This window comes from Asterias amurensis, chromosome 20 (genome assembly GCF_032118995.1).
Source record: "Asterias amurensis chromosome 20, ASM3211899v1".
Taxonomy (NCBI): domain Eukaryota; kingdom Metazoa; phylum Echinodermata; class Asteroidea; order Forcipulatida; family Asteriidae; genus Asterias; species Asterias amurensis.
The window spans coordinates 5422009-5439686 of record NC_092667.1 but is presented as its reverse complement, the minus strand read 5'-3'; the positions used below and the strand labels follow the sequence as shown (position 1 = coordinate 5439686).

At 38.9% G+C, this 17678-nt stretch overlaps 1 protein-coding gene across 2 annotated transcripts in view; it reads left to right on the top strand.

Moving 5' to 3' along the window:
* The first annotated feature begins 666 nt into the window (after positions 1-666).
* Positions 667-17678, top strand: part of LOC139952585 (uncharacterized) — a 31200-nt gene continuing 14188 nt past the window's right edge. The window contains exons 1-2 of one of the 2 annotated variants that reach the window (XM_071951768.1): positions 667-802; positions 4930-5078. The gene's annotated coding sequence lies outside the window, so the exon portion shown is untranslated. Of the gene's footprint in view, positions 803-4911; positions 5079-17678 lie in introns of those variants that run through there. The other variant, XM_071951769.1, reaches the window with a different exon arrangement.

The following is a 17678-nucleotide window of genomic DNA, read 5'->3' as shown; positions in this document are numbered from 1 at the left end:
ACTTTAACCCCCACAAACGTTCACAAATTGAAGTGATCCAGTTTACGTTACGGACACACAAAAATAATTTTGAAAAATCGAAAAACAGTTTATTAAGTTTTGTCGCTGCCAAAAATAGTTATTGGCCAGACGTTTTGAACCTTAACTGAGTCCTTCCAGCAAAGTTTTGTCACTGTGATCTTTTCTTAAACCGATTGCCGCAACCAAAATAAGCAAAGACGGAATTTGAAGCTGGAAAATGAAAGGGCAAACCCTGAACTGTGCCTTGGAGAAGATTTCGGAATTATGTAGATGGCGGTCAGGTTGGTGTATGTCTTGCCTCGGCGTTCACCTCTCGGCCCCGGTTCGAATCCTACCGGGGGCACCGTGTTAATGGGGTTTCAGACCCTACTTGGCTGCGTGGGTTTTCCCTGGAATAAATCTCTGGGGTTTTACTCCCACGTCTGAAACTGAAACTTCTTCTTTGTCTTCTTTCTCCTCGTTTAGCTCTAATTAGAGCGTTGAGAATAGTCATCCGACCCCCCCCCCCCCCCCTAGGACAAAACGGGGCAAAAAGAAAAAGAAAAAAAAGAACCCAATGTATGCTTCGTTCCATCAACTCAAAAGTTAAACCTTTTCACCCAATGCAGGTTTCTCAAGTTAATGCCCAATAGCAGAATAGGATCATGGAGTTAGAAGGATCCTATAAAATACAGTTGCGCTCGAAGTACTTCCGTGTGGAGACCATGTTAAGGCAAACGTCACAACTCCGAGCGGGTGTAGACGAAGCGCTACGACGGGGATGTGAACCATCCAGTGGTCGGTAAGTTCACCCAATATATCAAATCAACCTTTTCTTTGCCCTTCCCCTTCCGTTCTTTTCTTACAGTTTTGTGGTGCAGAGTCGTCGTCAAAGTGGGAAAGTTGGGGGAAAAGTCTCGGTGTAAAATTTATGAATTTTATCTGAAACTCTTTTAGATTGAAACTTAAAACATGACGTCATCGGAGTATACAATCACATTAGTCTTAAAATTCCTGCAAAGGTGATATTTTTGCACCAGTCAAAAGCTCAAATTCAATGTCAGTTTTGTTGAAAGACTCTATTAGAAAATGAGTGGATCACACAATTTGACTTTGTAGTCCCTCTTTAATAAACGTTTTTCACACAGTGGACACCCGCCTTTTTCTCAAACAGTATGCACGTCTTCTTCTTGTTTGTTGGTGTTTTGGTTTTGTTTGTTTTTCTATCAACGCATGTCAACAGCTTCGAGTAGCTCCGACATACAGTGCTGGTCACACTCAACAACACGTCCGACCGTGTAAACCCACGTTCAACGGGTCAACATTAAGCCGCGTGTATCTGTTCGTTCGACGTGTAAAAAAAAAAAAAAAAAAAAAAAGACGAGCACGAGAACACGGTGTTGTCACTTCGCGGACGGGCAGCCGCCGGCCGTCAATCGACGCGACATCCCGGGCCAGGGTCCGGGGGTTAGCCCGGCCACGTGCCCGATCATTCAACTCACTAATCGGTGATCCGCTCCCGCTGTATTAACTGTCACGTTCACCGTAGACCGGGATGTTTGGACTACATGGCACGCGACCATGCATTGTTGAAGTACGGAAGCTGAAGCTGTTCTAAACAATTATCTTTCCGGCTCGTCGAGAGGGGCGCATGGGTCTTATCAGAGTGAGACCCCCGGGACGCGTGACGATATCACCTCCTTCTCGATACGGGATAAACCATGGGATCCTACACCAGTGCTGCCAGTTATGACATATCAGTTGTTGAATGATAAATGAAGATTTAATCACGGTGGTTAAAATGTCATAATTTGATGTAAATTGGATTGTTCCCCGGGGAGTGTCACAGACGAAGCGGCGGTGGGTTGTTTGGGGTAAGGGGTCCCAGAGGTGTCGTGGCGTGGACGTGTGCTTAGCTCGTTAGGTAATCTTTGAGACCTACTTTTTTATTTTTAGGTTTTCCTGACCAATGTCAGCTAAAACATCCCTCAACTTCAGACCTGTATGCTTCGGGCACCAAGGCGTTTTCTCTTTGGTAAAGGGCACCCCATGAGGGAAATGAGAAAATTTCTTCTGGAGAATTTCAAGGGCACCAAGGCAATGATCAAAGGGCATGGATGCAATCGCCTTCGTGGCCTCCGTGAAGTATCACGCCTGCAACTTCATTAACACGCATTCAAATTCACGCATTTTTTTCTCATCGACTCAAACTAAAGTTTCTTTTTAGTTTTTATGCATTCAATTTCGTTTTCGCGCACACATGATTTTGTTTCTCACTTAGATTTATAGTTAAAGATAGATGACGAATCTAAAAGAACCAATCTCTTGTATATAGTTGTGGTAAACATTGGTTATGCTGGATCCTTGGTTATGCATCGGTTATTCGAGTCAGCCTGACCCGTAAATGGGTCAGAGCCAGCCGGAATCCGGCTCAATTTAAACTCGGGAATTTTCATTGTTTTATAAAAATGGCATTGTAATAAATATCTATAACTGTTACAGTAAAACACTCCAAGTGCAAATTATTTAAATATCAAAACAATGTTCAATGACGTCACATTTCAAATACATGGGTCTCTTGATTTGTTTACGGAAAATGTTTAGTTCCTGAATTTTGATGATATTCAATCAAAAGTGGAATGAATTTGACCTTTTGACTGAAGCAACCACCACCCCCCTCCCCTTTGGAATGTGAACACCTGTGTTTTGTATTACTATCCAATGACGTCATGTTTCAATTTACGTTTGAACATTGACAACATTTTTAACGCGAGGATTTTTTTCATATTGACTCGATCAATTGGAAAATGAGTGGTGAGTCACAGATCTGAATTTGATCTTTGAATTTATATAACACCATTGTACTTAATCATCAATCCGGAACATTCAAACCTGCAGTACCAAGGAACATTTGTAAAATTAGTTTTAAAGGCAGTGGACACTATTGGTAATTATCAAAGACTAGCCCTTCACAGTTGGTATATCTCAACATATGCATAAAATAACTAACCTGTGAAAATTTGAGCTCAATCGGCCATCGAAGTTGCGAGATATTAATGACAGAAAAATACCATTGTGACACGAAGTCATGTGCGTTTAGATGGTTGATTTCGAGACCTCAAGTTCTAAATCTGAGGTCTCGAAATCAAATTCGTGGAAAATTTTTTTTTTCTCGAAAACTATGGCACTTCAGAGCGAGCCGTTTCTCACAATGTTTTATACCATCAACCTCTCCCCATTACTTGTCACCAAGAAAGGCTTTATTCTAATAATTATTTTGAGTAATAACCAATAGTGTCCAGTGCCTTTAAGAACTTCTGTCTTGTTCTACAGAACTTGTAATATGTTGAAGAGTAAAAATAAAAACATCGATTCGATTTGAGCATTTGCACCCATTTAAGTATGCGAGTTTGTTCAATAGATGTTAAATTTGCATCGGGAATGAAAAATATTAATTTTGGTTTTTACCCGTTACACCGATGTGTGTTAGCACTGTATACTCAGTACTTGCCCGGTTGGGATTCGAACCCACGACCTTTGCAATTTTAGAGCAGTGTCAAACCAACTGGACAACCAAGATTGCCCGGTAGCTAGAGGCAGTTCGAGTTTGTTTCACCTTCAATGTCAAGACATTCGACTGACTTGCTTATTCATCTACTCCAAAATCACAGATAAACATTGAGAAAATGTTCAGTTTTAGATGTGGGAGGAAAACCTATATTAATTGGGAAACACACGCAGTCAGGTAGAGACTTAAAACAATCCATATTCAAGTCTCCAGTCTGGGGTTCGAACAGGGGTCCACAGACAGGCAGGGTATAAAGCCACTAAGCAAGCCTGGTCTGGTCTGCCTGGTTGATGTACATACATAGGAACACCGTACAGCTGTTTTACCAAAACTGGTGCTACTTCCATTCGGAAGATCATGAATATTTCACAATCATTTTGCTATCCCACGTAAAAACAAGTAAGTCTTAAAGACAGTGGACACTATTGGTAATTGTCAAAGACTAGCCTTCACAGTTGGTGTATCTCAACATATGCATAAAATAACATACCTAATAATATGGTCATCGAAGTTACGAGATAATAATGAAAGAAAAAACAGTCACCCTTGTCATACCATGGTCACACGAAGTTGTGTGCTTTCAGATGCTTGATTTCGAGACCTCAAAGTTTAATTCTGAGGTCTTGAAATCAAATTCTTGGAAATATACTTCTTTCTCGAAAACAACGTTACTTCAGACGTAGCCGTTTCTCACAATGTTTTACACTATCAACAGCTCCCCATTACTCGTTACCAAGTAAAGTTGTATGCTATTAATTATTTTGAGTAATTACCAATAGTGTACACTGCCTTTAAATCAACGCCAAAGAGCCTACAGCTGCATGGACAAACATCAACCATATTTTTAAAATGGCGTCTTAAAGTTGTATAAAGGGATTTGGTATGGGCGTCCTTATGACAATCCCTTTTTATTCATTTGAATAGTTAAAAGTAATATCTGCATCGCCAACCAGATTCTGTACTTCTACGGGTTGCAGGTGGTTAGAAATAATATGCAAAACTACAACTAACATAAAACGGCATTGTCTAAAACCTGACTCTTTGACTATACATCACTGCTCTACATTTATACACACCATCACAAACCATATTGCCACGAAAGCTTCTCATTATCATAATTATTCATTTTTTTATGTTAAAAAGTTCGTACTTAAAATTTATTGTTTGAGTGCGGAGCATGCGAGGCCGAAAAAGATATTTATACGGGTTGGAGTTTTCCATGTTGTTTGGGAATAATTGTTTTTGTTCTGTTTGGTGCAAACTGCATAATTATTTGCTGGTACCTCAAACCGAAGCGGGTTTAGTCCAATCGGTGTAATTTGTGATATCGTTTCACACTTTCTTCCTCATTCCACCGAAAGGGAGACGAAGAAGAAGTCATCTTGTTCGTTCTGGGAGCTTCAATTTTGCATCATCCTCTGGACAACAGAACTCCACAGGTTTTTGTGTCCCAACTCTGCCATTCAAGTTCCAACAACCATTTCGGAATTATCAAAACCATTCAACACAGGTAAGTCACAAGTCACTTTTCTGCAATCTGGTTATTTCGCTGCTCAAATTACTTGGGATTTACCCGCTCAAACTTACGAATAATAACGGCTGGTATTTCGGGAAATCGCCTGGTTGTAAATTCAAGTTTAGTTTGATAATTTAAAAAACACAAAATGTGTACTGGCATACCGGCAGATGTACCACCAATGTCATACATAGGGCTCCATAAGGCGTGGGCCTACTTAATGATAATTATGGGCAACAAAAATTGATATTACTATCATGCACAAAATAATTCCATGCCCTTATATACCCGTCTATTGAAATAATATACTGGTAAGATATTTTCTTCGTTAAATCACAACAGCAAATTGTTATAGCTGGTATATTTATACGTGCATTGCTCTTCTTTTTGCTATTTTGCTATAAAATGATATGTTTTCGTTTTTACTTGTTTATGCCTCTGAAGAAGGTCTGGTTTGGCTCGAAAGCTGTACGGACATCTACCCTTCTAGTTTTATATAATATATACATTTAGAATATCATGTGTTTTTCGCCCCTTACACCGATGTGTATAAAGCACTGTATACTCGGTACTTTCCCGAGTTGTATAAACAAATAATAAATAGGTCTTTTACTTGGATGGGATTCGAACCAAAAACCTTTACCAGAACTGTTTGTCGTATAGCGTACAGTTAGTGGTGCTGCTTTGTTTGCAAAACATTTTAGTGGCCAGACAAGTTAGGTGAAGTTTGCGGTAACACCATTTGTAAAATAAATTTAGTCGTGTTAGTTCTTAAAAGAACCGGTGGTTTGCAACTCAACGTTTCGATCAGTATGCTCTGATCATCTTCAGGACTGACGATCTATAGCAATGTCTTGCTTGCATTTTCGAGAAAGACTCTGCTAGGGTCGAAACGTCAGGGCATTAACTATTTTTCGTAACATTCGGTCCTTTCCAGTTCGCTAGCTCTATATTCTCATTTGTAATAACTTACCTAACCTAACCATTATTTCTTCGGCTGGTTGGTAGAAACACTCTGGTTAAAGTACACAAACGCAGATTTGTTTTTATAAAATTTTAAATTAGCGAATCGAAAAACAAAAACAACGAGAGACCCCGCTCCGAAATGCGTTTCAATGCCTTTGAAGATCGACCGCGCGAACGCCGCTCTAGAAGCAAGTCAGTCAAAATGCAGTGCTCTACGGATTCGATGATGGATGCAACGAGGACGATTGCCTCCGTGCCCCCTGGTCATTGCCTTGTTGCCCTTGAAATGCTCCAGTAGACTATTTACAATTTCCTCTGCAAAGGGTGCCCTTTACCAACAAGAAGATGCCTTGGTGCCCTTGCCCTTTCCTTTCTAAAATGAAGCATACAGGCCTGCAACACAAACCCACACCCGCCAAGAAACTTTGCTTGTTCTGTCGTTATAACACACGCAAATTTTTAGTCAGGAGTTTGTATTTCCCCCAGTATTTTCGACTTTTGTACCATCTCATTATGACGTTACCCATAGTACTGAACCAAAGAATACCGCCAACGGCCCTTTAAATAAATTATTATATGGGCAAAGCAGGTTTAATTCCTGATCAACAACAGTAAACAAACAAACAAACTAGATACCAAGCAAAAAAAAACAAACAAACACAACTGATGTCATTTTGTGTATGCCACACGAGCGGTGCGAGAAGAGCAGAGAAGCGTAAACGACAAATAGCCCGAGGGGGAAACGAGCCTAGGCGTCCGGGGACCCAGCGTCCCTACCACCACATAGAAAAGGCCCGTCACCGCATTTGGTGTTCCTTTCTTTTCAAATTTGAACTGTTCTTTGTATTCATTTGCAACTAGTAATAGAATACCGCATTAAATTTAAATATTTCTTCGGCGAAAACAGTACAAATTTGCTGGTATGGTGGGTTTTTGTTTTCTTTTCGTTTTTTCGGCTACGGGTAAGAACTATACACCAATGCACTCTTTCTTTATCAGTATCTGTTTTTTTCTTTTTAATGCTGTAATTATTGCTCAGGCTAAATGGTACACACAATGCAAGTCTGGAACACATAATTTAAATGCAAATGATTAGTTGTGCAAGTCCTATTAATATTTGTATATTTTTGTTGAGTCAGTTGACGGAAGAAAGAGATTGAAGCGCCTAGACAAAAAAGACGGTGTTCGTTTCTACACTATTTTTGATTCCTTTTGACTTTTTAGTGGATAATTTGGAGACGAGTGCGATAAAACTTTTAGAATATCAACCCATTTTTTATTATGTTTGTTTTTTGTGTGTGTTTTTTTTTTATGGGGGGGGGGGGTGGCTTTTGTGGAAGGTTTATCTGTGCATCGACCCTAATTCAAAACTGCCAAGTTCTCTTGAGGGATTTTGGTCCGAAACGGTCTTTATTGGTGACAGCAGGTCCCCCTAAACCCACCCCTTTCACAACGATAAGCAAATGTCAGCTATAACAATAAAAGTTAAAGATTTGCATGGTGCTAAAAGTGAGAAATATAAACTATTTTACGGGAGGTGACCATTTAATAGTCTTTACTTGGAAGTGATGTTTGGAAGAACCAGAGGTGATATAAAAAAAACTCGACGTTTCGAGCTCTGTTATCGTAGTCTTCATGTGAATATTTTAGTGGTTTCCTTTTTGTAACGAGTTGAGTGAGCGAAATAATAACTCGAGGTTATTTTACGGACACTCGCACCTTTTTAGCGTGATAGCCAGAGTCAGCTTGGCCGTTATAGACGCCTCTGGCCCTCGATGTTTCACGACGCTGTCCCGCCTGGCGTTCTCCACGTACCGTGACGTGTCTCTGTCGAAGTCATGGCACAATGCCGGCGATTTCCTAATCAATTGTATTGGTGGTGGATGGATGATTTAAAAAGACTAAACGATGATTAATGCAACTAAACTGAAGATAAACGTTGTCGCCGCTAGCAGCACGTGGCCGTCAGAGCGCCGCAAGCACGGGTCAAGCCTTTGGCCTCGCGGCGGTACTTCACCCAAAACCCCGGTGTTTTTTCCCCTTTTTTTCGGACGGGTCAGCGCAGAAGCCCCAGGTAAACACCCAAAAAATATTATTATGATTCTGTTCCTTGCTTGATTATACAGTTCTCTCTCTTAAGTCCATAAGGACGTCCGCCGTCCGGTGGTGGTCCGAGAAACGGACTCCATTCAAGCCCTGTCACTTTCTTATCCAGTCGTTGACCACACAACTTTGCAGTAAACATGTTTAAAAAGAAAAAACAAAACAAAAACAAAAAAAAACAATAGATTTACGGTTATTTCGGTGACTGCGCTTTATTCCGACAACCCTATAAATTCAGAGATCCCTCTGTTTCGACAACACATTTGTGATTTACATGCTAAGGTTAGGAGTAGGGTTAGGAATTAGGAAAATACACGGAACATTGTCGGAACACTGTCGGAACATAGGCGCGTAAGCGATACTACAGTCTATAATTGTTTATACTTTGTGGAATTTGTTGTATAATTAAGTCTTATGTCTAATAAACAGAGAGTAAAACTCACTTCCAACAAGTGGTCGTATTACATTTGGAAAAAAACTATACAACAATAAAGGTGTCAATTTTTATCCATGTGTATACCATTGACTTTGCTGTGTAGATTATTTTCTTAATGTCTTGCTATTTAATTTGCTGCCGCAGGGCAGATTTCAGATTTTCGTTTCTGAAAAAACCTCCCCTGCTTTTCAGAACATAGTCTCCCGAAATTTGAAAGCTACTTAGCAGCAGCAGTATAAATAGCAAGTGACTAGTTCTCGAAGAATAAATCAACTTTCCTGAAACAATTCTTGCTAAGCAATTAATTTCTTGCGTGAATTGCAATAAAGGATGGAATGCACATGACGTCATTGACCGCCATCTTTGATGCAGCAGAGTGGAAAAGTGCACGCGTGCACACGCTACGCACGACTCTCAGCCAATGACAGCCTTTCAGTTGATTCTGAGTTTGTGCACTTGAACTTGAAACTTGAACTTGAGTTGGTTTTATTACAAGCCAGTCACGAGCCATTATCAGATTCGACGGTACCCGTGCACATCATAATAGTCACTGGTACTCGACAACCTTTGTAAAATTAACTGGTACATTCTGATTTTTAGTTTATTTTTATTAGTTTTTATTTATTCTTATGTATATTTAGCTTATGTTAATTAGGCCTGTGGCCGATCCACTCTTAACCCTGCTCAAGTATGGTAACCCGCTAAAGAGGCATCAAATCACATAGAGCAACTGGTCCCCTCTCATTTCTTCGATCTTGTGACATGTCTAAAACTGTATGCAGTTTAGGTAGGCCATGTAAAAACACGATTCATTTGAAATGGTATCGGGTCAAAATACTTGTATTTTGAAACGCGCGTATCTAAGCGTCCCTCAAGCGCCATGTTTACACTCATGCACGCAAAGTAGTCCCTTGTGGGAGCCAATCAGCGTTGTTTCTCAGTCCACCCAGTACCAGGAGTTAGTGATGGGGGGTATCAATATGGCGCGATGCACATGGTAGCAAGGAGCAAGTTCGGGTGATGAGCAACTGGACTAGACTTGACTGACTAAACTAACCAGCAACCATAGAGCACAGGGAGATTGACAGTGGGTGCATTCGTTTAGCTTCCCTGGGTCGACCCCGGTGTGTGGCGGGTTTTTTTCCCAGGACGAACGTGGGTAATTATCTGCACACGTTCGTCCTGGAAAAAGAAAACGCCACACACCGGGGTCGACCCAGGGAAGCTAAACGAACGCACCCTATATCGAACCGTGCACTGGAGCATGGTCGATATGGTCAATTCGAGATCTACGTCACAGTTTCTGGCCTCGTCTAGTCGCTCAAGGCTGGTCACTCTGTCGTTCCTTGTTACTTTAGCATTATGTTGTCAAAGCCCCAGTAGTCTATCACAGCATCTGGGTTCAATTCAGTTAATAAAGGTAGCAACGCTACCGTTTTTTTCCTATGGGAAGCAACTTTAGACACAACAGTTACGCGGGGGTAGTCAACTTTAAAACATAATCTTTCAACATTTTGTGGCACGTTTACAAAATATTACTCACCCTTCGTGTACGAAAGAAAGAGATTTCATAAACAATGACCTTTAAAGAAACATGAACTCTTAAACATAACTGGGGTATAAACTTTTAGAACACCGCCATACGGATGATGTTTCACACTAAACTTATTTCTTATGACATTGTTTGTTTTATCTATTTTGTGTATTACGTACGTTCAACATTGGGTTTTGGTATTTTTATTAGACCTCTTTTGTTATTGGGCAATTTTTATGCTTGCTATTAACGCGTAAAGGTATATGCCCTGCCATTTTTCGTCCAAAAACGTTCGCTGTAAAAACTGGGAAGTTAAAATTGACATAATGAGTGTTGCCACATATTAATACAGAAGACATGGTGAACATTAACATCATACGTTGTTTAAATAACAGCAATGTTATTGTCTTGGTAGAAATCAGTCTTATTTATAACAGACGACGCTACAGATTTTGCAGAAAGCTGATATCTGTTTACGTAACTTCATTACTGCGAAGTGGAATGTCTCTCAAAGTGCATTATTGTATTCAAAGCTGTTGTACTTCTTGCCACGTAAGTTTTTATTGCCATTAATTTCCAGAGTCATTGTCAGGCCCTTTAAAGCCATTATACACTTTCGGTAAACAGTATTGTCCAAGTCCCACACTTCGTGTATCACAACTTCTATATAAAATAACAATCCTGTGGAAATTTAGGCTCAATCGGACATCGGAGTCGGGAGAAAATAACGGGAAAACCCACTCCTGTTTTCGCGCGTTTCGCCGTGTCATGACATGTGTTTATAACAAATCTGTAATTCTCGCTATCGAGAATTTATATTGTTTTACCGTTTTCTCAAAAAGTAAAGCATTTCATGGACTAATATTTTAAGAGAAGTCTTTCACCATTACCTTCTGTAAACCCTGTAAATTATTTGTAAATCTGTGAACTTGTTTTTTTTTTTCTGTACCGAAAGGGTCCAATGGCTTTAAGCACAAAAAGTGGTTCAGCACTATGCTTGCCTGAAGAGGGTTACCATTCCATATAGCACTCCACATGTTTCATTTGTGACTGGTAGGCCTCTATCCTTCTTATTTTTCCGTAGCGGAAAATTGCTAGGCAACGTTTGCTGCTTAAAGGCATTGGACAATAGTGTTACTCATTTTAGAGATAGTCATTACATGGTGTTACCGCAAACATTTTGCTATATCGTATTTCCACCATGCAAAGTTTCAAATCCTACTTAATGTGTCTGTTGTAAGTTTGCCGTCATGTGTGCAGCTAGCTATATAGGCCTAATAAATAATGAAACAAATGAACACAAACTATTTTTTTGGGATAGGCCTATAGTTAAATGGGAAAAAAAGAAACAACTTATCACTATTTCCGAATGCATTTTATTTCCTGAACATGTTTTCATTCCGTCTTTCTCTTACAATGGGCTAACTTTGATTTCACCCCCACCGGGTACAAATCACAAGGGGGTACGGGGCGTTTAGAGACGGGTGTCCCGCCAGTGTTTAGCCCTCCTCGATCGATATTACTAAAGCTACCCCCTGTGATGACCCAAAAAACCATGGTGGGGGATTAAGGACAGATTTATCCGGTGGCTGTGACCCTGATTGGTAACAAGGATCCCCTGGGGTACAATCCCTCTAATCCTTCCGTCAATCATTGAGTCTTATCCCCTGATTCATAACGTGAACGTGAGGCTTTACTGTGGTAACCAGACTATAATTACAAGACAACTCTCTGAATGGTAGTTGGTTTGAATTGGACGTTGAGTATTCACTTGTACTGCGGATATCAATGTTGCTTTTGGGGTATTGGGCATTCAAATAATATTTTGGGGCATTCATTCAAGTGTGTACATACTTCAGTATTAAAGCACAAGTAGAAGTGTCCCGTGTGACATGCCCTCAAAAACCATACCTTTATAAGGTTCTGTTCACACAAATAGATACATTTTCAATATCAAAAGTGCTGAGTATCTGACACACATCGGTGTAAGTGTAAAACCAAAATAAATAGTCTTTATCCCCGATGCAAATTTAACATCCATTATTATCAATATTACCTATTTTCATTGCGGACTTGTGACATCATACTTTGCTTTGGAAATTTTGATTCAAACGTGACTTAAGATCTATCTAATCCGTCATGATCGTGGATCATACTGGACAATGAAATGACAATACAATTTGACTGCACGCGCTGGCGTGCGTGGAAGGAATTAATGTTGCATCAATCAACCATTGCGGGTATCATCTCTATTAGATATGACTTTGTAATAATGATAGACATGCAGCTGCCAGGCTGGTTGGGGGAGGGGGAGGGGCTCTGTCAATAGATTCATCTGCCACCAAAACCTGAGCCCAATTTTCAAAGTTTTTTTTTTAATATTTACTTTAAGACACTGGGCAATATCGTTAATTGTCAAAGACCAGTCTTCTCACTTGCTGTATCTCAACATATGCATAAAATAACACACCTGTGAAAATTTTAGCTCAACCGGTCATCGAAGTTGCGAGATAATGATGATAGAAAAAACACCCTTATCACACCAAGTTGTGTACTTTCAGTTGCTTGATTTCGAGACCTCAATTTCTAAACTTGAGGTCTCGAAATCAAATTCGTGGAAAATTACTTCTTTCTCGAAAACTACGTCACTTCAGAGGGAGCCGTTTCTCGCAATGTTTTATACTATCAACCTCTCCCCATTACTCGCCACCAAGAAAGGTTTTATGCCAATAATTATTTTGAGTAATAGTGTCCACTGCCTTTAAATGTGATGATGTGGATTCAATTGTTCATCAAAGTTGCAAGAAAATAATAAATAAAAACACCCTTGTTGTCTTACTCTGTGCTTTCAGATGCATAATAAAAGGCTTCAAATGAGGCATTTAATTATTTGAGTGACAAATTACCTCTTTCTTAAAAAACTACGACACTTTAGAGGGGGCCGTTTCTCACAATGTGTTATGCTACCAACAGCTCTCCATTGCTCGTTTCCACGAAAGTTGTAACAACTATTTTGAGTAATTACTTATATATACTGTACAGTTCCTTAAAGCTTCAAACTCTGACAATTTTTGATGACAGATGAAACACGCACAAAGCCCAGCCCTCTTTTTAACTTTAATTTTATTCCCTTGTACATCAGACAATGATATAACTTTATTTGCATTGGCAAATAAAAGCAAACAAAGCCCGTTTTCTCGAAGAGCAACCCGCATATTCGTGCTAAGCATTGCTGCCAAGTGCCGGGCTTGCGGGCAAGTGACAAAATTGGCTTATTTCATTGACTGATAAAAACACGTGGAAGCCTCCCATGCATTTTAATTATCTGTTTTTGTTTTGTGGGGTTTTAGTTTTTTGTTTGGATTTTATTTTGTGCGGGTATACGGACGCTCTCAATGTGGTTTGCGACCAATTGGTTGGACGTTCGGGTGTTATTGTCATGGCTTTCAGATTTTCAATGAATTCCTCTTATTTGCATTACAAAATTTCGCGACAACTCATATAGATAATATTGCACGTGCTACCGAACCTTCACTATCGAAATCTGTTTTAGTCTTCTTAACAAATGTCTGTATTTCCATTAATTTTAAGAGTGATACCAAATGTATAGGCCACTTACCCTTTTTAAGACACTGGATACCTTTGGTAATTCTCAATGACCAGTTTAGTCAATTCAGTCTCAACATATGCACAAATGAACACATTTGTGACAATTTGAGTTAATTTGTCGTCGAAGTTGCGAGAGAATAATTAAAGAAAACTCCCTTATCGAATTCGAGACCACAGCTGAGGTCTCGAATTCAAATGTATTTTATACATACATGTATTTTATATATGAGAAATTACTTTTTTCACATAAACTACGGTACTTCTGACTGAGCCGTTTCTCACAAAGTTTTATGTATATCGTTTGTGTTACTGCTTTTTACTTGCCATCTTTTGTTTAAACTTTTACTGCAATTTTAGAATGTTTAATGTATAGTATATATAATGTGTGTTTTTTATGAGCTCGGTCTGGGAGAGCACATCTTTTTTGATGACAGTTTTTGGACTTTTGCCCTTCCATGGACGGCCTGTGCTTGTTTTATTGTTTTGCTTTTTTTATCCGAAGAATTAAAATAAATAAATAAAACAATAAAAAAAAACTGCAATAAACAGCTCTCCATTGCTCGTTGCTAAGTAAGTAAACAATTATGCTAACAATTATTTTGGGTATACCAATTACCAATAGTGTCCGGTGCACTTAAGGGTCAATAATGGTGGTATGGTTGTGTCGAATTTTGGAGGGTCTGGATGAAGGACTGACTTGGGTGTAAAAGTGGCCAGTGATTTGACTGTAAGGGGTTGATAGGTACATTATCCTGGTTCAATACTTTGGATTGAGTGTCAGCAGCTGGTTTGTGTCTGGGAGGGAATTAAGTTTGTCTGACATCGCAATACACTTGGGCCTTTATATTAGTTTCAAGAAAATAACTTTTTATCTTACAGCCTGTAAAATACACAAATTCATATTTCAACATTATACACTTCATTAAATAAAAATACAGATAACTTTTTATTTCAAAGCCTGTCATTTTACAAATTAATATCTCAACATTAGACATTTCATTAAAACATAGTTAACTTTTTATTTCAAAGCGTGTCGTTTAACCAATAAATATATCAACATAAGACATTTCATTAAAAAATAAAGATAACTTTTTATTTCGAAGCCTGTCATTTTACAAATTAATATTTCAACATAAGACATTTCATTAAAAGATATAGGTAACTTTTTATTTCGAAGCCTGTCATTTTACAAATTAATATTTCAACATAAGACATTTCATTAAAAAATATAGATAACTTTTTATTTCAAAGCCTGTCATTTTACAAATTAATATCTCAACACTTCTTTAAAAATAAAGGTGTGCTCGTATATAAATATAGAGGTGAGTAGGTGATGTTGATATAACGACATTACGGTCCTCTTTCATTGAAACTTGTTTCGATATCTGTGGTAGATTTTTCTGATTTCAGAAAACTTCTTCCTTGTTTTTCAAAATTGCTGGGAGAACTATAGCGGTGCGTTTTCACCAAAATATCAAAATAATTTTTTTTCAGACATTAATAGTTTGTTCAACTTTGTCTAGTAGGTTAATGAAATTTTATTATACACTTCTTTTGCATAACAAAGAAAAATAGTTTACGTATACGTCCTGGAAAAAGCTGTCGCCGACAGTAATTTTCTTTGTTACCCCCCCCCCCCCCTACACACACCCTCACTTCACTCCCCAAATAATAACAATAAACTAATGAATGAATACACATTTTAGAATTCCATTAAGTTATTATATTATTTTGCTCGATGAATTTATAACAATTCGACCCCTGCTATAAATTTTCGTGAAGGAAAAAAAAAAACAACAATGCACACATGAATGTGTTTTTCATTGTTTATTTATTCATAAAAAGTGTCGCGTGCCGTAAGCCTCCCGCCACGCGCCAGCTTTGGAAATGTCTTTTTAGTTAAACTACTTCTAAGGTTAACAGAACTTTTTGTGTTTTTTTGTGAAGGTAGGTGCTGGGTGTTTACAGAAAACTCGCAAAGTTGCGATCTACATACCCTATTGTGGGCGTTGGTAATGAGTAGGGAGGTAAGCATGCGGGTTGGTGCTGATAGGGTGGGATAGCCAGCATGTGTTATAACCTGTCCTTACTCTATGCTATAACCAACATCAAATAAATTAGCATTGTTGCAAGGTGTTGTAACGAAAACCGTTGTTTGATTGCTAATTCAAGTTAATCCAGGGTCTTTGGTGACTTACACACATCGGTGGTTTCGTGTGGTTTTTAGGGCGATGGTTTGGCAATAATTGGGCAAGGGTGGGACTTTAATGGAGTTGTTGAACTTTTATATCCTCTGACGCTTTCAGATCACTTGTCAATCTTGCTGGCCGTGTGTTTGGTTTTTGTTTTTTTGTTTGAGTTACATTCATTCCTTCAGAAAAACAAAATTATTGAGATTGATCTGTTTTTGTAATATTGTCAACATTTTTAAATTGATTTTTTGGTTTTATTTTGTTGTTTTTTGGTTTCTATAATATTGTGTGTGTCACATTTTGTTTATTTGTTGTCTTAGGCCTTGGTGGGCCTTTTTTGTCTTTGTTTTAAGATTTTGTTTTGGACGAATCGGAATGACTCTCTGTGTCTACATAAGGGCCTGTCACATCGATAGATGTTCCTTTTAAAGACACTGGACACGTTTGGTAATTGTCAAAAACCGGTCTATTTTCTCACGTGGCGTACCCCAACATATGCAAAACAATCCTGTGAAAATTTGGACTTAATTGGTCATCGAAGTTGCAAGAGAAAAATGACAGAAAAACACCCTTGTTGCACAATGTGTGTGAAAGGCGCTAGGCCTGAAGTCTTTTAACAGGAGTAACAATTTACCTCTTTACCAAAAACTACGTTACTTCAGAGGGAGCCATTTCTCACAATGTGTTATACTATCAACAGCTCTCCATTGCTCGTTACGAAGTAAGTTTGATACCAGCAATTATTTTGAGTAATTGCTGGTAGTGTCTGGAGCCTTTAAGAGTAACTTCCATGAAGGAATTAGAAAGTGTTTGGCGACAATCTTCTAAGGATTGAAGCAAGAGATGGGACCTGCCTAGACAGGGTGCAATTACGTTTTCCAGTGCACAATAATGTTGCATCTTTTAACAACCCTTGAACAGTGTTGCTTGTTTTGTTGTCTTAGCTGACTATGAAGTGTTTTTGTTTCTCCCAAGTTATTGTCCTTTTCGCGGCAACTTTCAAGTACCACAATGTGCTGTGTCGCGCGTGCTGGCGTAATTTGATTAACTGCTTTTGTTATTTAATGCACACAACAAACAGTACAGACAGGATTTGTTGCCGTAGCCCAAAAGGATTAAACTATAAAAGCAGTTCCGAAGTTAGGATGCTGTCTTTATTCTTCTCGCCTGGCCTGAAGAGATCAACCTATCCAAATGTGAGACTTCGTTAGACTTGTTGAATGACAGTGTCTCTGTGTTACATACACATAAAAGCAAGAAGCCTGGTAGCGACTTTTCAAACAATGTTTAATGACGTCTGCGACTGAAAGAAAAACACAAAAACATCCTTGAAAAACACCCATTCATGCCTTCAAAGTGTTGACTTCCAATGTTCATCACAAGAATGAGATTGTGGGGTTCTTTATTAATGTTTGAATCTCAGATCGAAAGCGTAGGATGTGATTAGCTAAGAAGCGAGTTCTGAAGTGGTTCTTGAGATTTCCTTGCCCGTGGCTGGTGGCTTTTGTCCCCCATGAGATTCGCCTTGAAGACGTGGTCTCCTCAGACTCCCCGGACAATCTGAAACACACTGATTGTAAGAGCAGAATAAACTTCTTGCTTTTCTCCTGCTTACAGACTGGTCGTAACAATAGCTCCCAGACTGTAGTAGAGAACCATCAAAGGGTTTTTATTGTGTTTTTCCACATCTAAAAGGTTCGAGGAGTCTTTTCTTATTTGTGTGGTGTTTCTTTTGATATTTTTTTTTTAGATTT